The sequence below is a fragment of the Erinaceus europaeus genome, chromosome 15, assembly GCF_950295315.1.
Source record: "Erinaceus europaeus chromosome 15, mEriEur2.1, whole genome shotgun sequence".
NCBI lineage: Eukaryota > Metazoa > Chordata > Mammalia > Eulipotyphla > Erinaceidae > Erinaceus > Erinaceus europaeus.
The window spans coordinates 19,666,425-19,668,927 of record NC_080176.1 but is presented as its reverse complement, the minus strand read 5'-3'; the positions used below and the strand labels follow the sequence as shown (position 1 = coordinate 19,668,927).

The window sequence follows — 2,503 nt, the reverse complement described above, 5'->3', positions numbered from 1 at the left end:
GGGGGCCAAACCCAAATCTGGTTCTTGTGCAAGTACACTCTGTCCAGGTGAGCTGTCTTGTCACTACAGATCAGCCCCCATTCCCACCCACTGTGTGTGTGAGTGTGAGTGTCTGTCTGTCTGTCTGCTGTCTCCAAGGGCATCACACATGCAGAGTGTTACGAGCAAGGAATTAGAGCAAGGACTTACTCGGAGAGTGTGTCGGGGTCAAGCAATAATTCTTTACTTATTTTAGATGCCAGAGAAAGGTCACACAATTCACACAACACACAGTCAACCCGATACCGCTCCTTACTTAATAGCTGTTTGCAGGGAAGGCTCATGACATGTTCACCAGTCGCTGATGGTAGTGCAGCGGGTTAAGCACAAGGACTGGCATAAGGATTCCAGGTTTGAGCCCCCAGATCCCCACCTGCAGGGGAGTCGATTCACAAGTGGTGAAGCAGGTCTGCAGGTGTCTCTCTTTCTCTCCCCCTGTCTTCCCCTCCCCTCTCGATTTCTCTCTATCCTATACAACAACAACGACAACAATAGTAGTAACAACAAGGGCAACAAAAGGGAAAAAAATGGCCTCCAGGAGCAGTGCATTCGTGGTGCAGGCACCGAGCCCCAGCGATAACCCTGGAGGCAAAAAAAAAGTCAATCCTCAGGACTGGCAAGATAGCATCTTAGTTACTGAAAGAGCCTCTCATCACGGAACCATACCCACTTAAGCGCACATAGTACTAAGCATAAGGATCTAGGTTTGAGCCCCCCCCCCCAACTGTAGGGAGGAAAACTTCACAAGTAGTGAAGCTGGCCTGCAGGTAGGTACCTGTCTCCCCATCCTCAATGTCTCTCTGTCCTGTCCAATAAAATAGAAAAAATGGCCTAGGGGCAGTGGATTCATAGTGCTAGCACCAAGCCCAGCAATAACCCTGGAGGCAAAAAAAAAAAACCTCATGCCTGAGGCTCTCATTTCCCAAGTTCAAGCTGACCCACTATAAACCACACCTGAGCAGTGCTCTAGTCTTTTTCTCATTAAAATAAAAATACTTGGGAGTCAGGCGGTAGGGCAGTGGGTTAAGCGCAAGGACCGGCGTAAGGATCCTGGTTTGAGCCCCCGGCTTTCCACCTGCAGGGGAGTCGCTACACAGGCGGTGAAGCAGGTCTGCAGGTGTCTTCCTCTTTTCTCTCCCCCTCTATCTTCCCCTCCTCTCTTGATTTCTCTCTGTCCTAGCCAACGACAGCAACGACAATAATAACCACAATAGTGATAAAACAACAAGGCAACAAAAGAGGAAAAAAATGGTCTCCAGGAACAGTGGATTCGTGATGCAGGCACCAAGCTTCCGAAGTAACCCTGGAGGCAAAAAAAAAGTTAACCTTGGGAGTCGGGCGGTGGCGCAGTGGGTTAAGCGCACGTGGCGCAAAGCGCAGGAACCGGCGTAAGGATCCCGGTTCGAGCCCCCGGCTCCCCACCTGCAGGGGAGTCGCTTCACGGGTGGTGAAGCAGGTCTGCAGGTGTCTATCTTTCTCTCCCCTCTCTCTCTGTCTTCCCCTCCTCTCTCCATTTCTCTCTGTCCTATCCAACAACAAAGCAACGTCAACAATGGCAATAATAACCGCAACGAGGCTGCAACAACTAGGGCAACAAAAAGGGAAAAAAATGGCCTCCAGGAGCGGTGGATTCATGGTGCGGGCACCGAGTCCAGCAATGACCCTGGAGGGGAAAAAAAAAAAAAGTTAACCTTGTATTTGTCTTTACATATACAAAGAAGTGTACTGTGCAGGAGGCGGTGTGGTGAGTAAAGCGTTTGGTGCTCAGGTATGTGGATTTGGAAGCTCAGAGTTTGACTCTCAGAAGCACATGTATCTGAGTGTTGGTCTGGTTCTCTCCCTCTTATCTCACTAATAAATACCTTTATTATTTTCTCTTCTTAAAAAATTTTTATATTTTCCCTTTTGCTGCCCTTGTTTTTATTGTTGTAGTTATTATTGTTGTCGTCGTTGTTGGATAGGACAGAGAGAAATGGAGAGAGGAGGGGAAGACAGAGAGGGGGAGAGAAAGACAGACACCTGCAGACCTGCTTCACCGCCTGTGAAGCGACTCCCCTGCAGGTGGGGAGCCAGGGGCTGGAACCAGGATCCTTACCCGGTACTTGTGCTTTGTGCCACGTGCGCTTAACCCACTGCGCTATACCGCCTGACCCCCTTTTATTTATATTTAATTACCTTTACTAGTTTCCTTTTTAAATAAATTTTTACAAATTTTATTTACTTTTGAGTGAGATAAAGACACAGAAACACCAGACCACTGTTCAGCTCTGGCTTATGGTGGTGCAGGGGATTGAACCCACCTTTATTATTTTCAAAGGTACTACAATGTGCCCAACAGGGTGGATGTTCAGTAGACACTTTTTTTTTTCCCTCCAGGGTTATTGCTGGGCTCGGTGCCTGCACCATGAATCCACCGCTCCTGGAGGCCATTTTTTCCCCCTTTTTGTTGTAGCCTCGTTGTGGT

General features: G+C 48.5%; 1 long non-coding RNA gene across 1 annotated transcript; it reads right to left on the bottom strand.

The window, feature by feature from the left end:
- Window positions 1-201: 201 nt before the first annotated feature.
- Window positions 202-1,856, bottom strand: LOC132533116 (uncharacterized). Its single transcript, XR_009545000.1, has 2 exons — window positions 1,731-1,856; window positions 202-1,365 (listed from the first exon to the last, which is right to left on the bottom strand). It is a non-coding gene; the product is annotated as an uncharacterized LOC132533116 (long non-coding RNA).
- Between the last annotated feature and the right edge of the window lie 647 nt (window positions 1,857-2,503).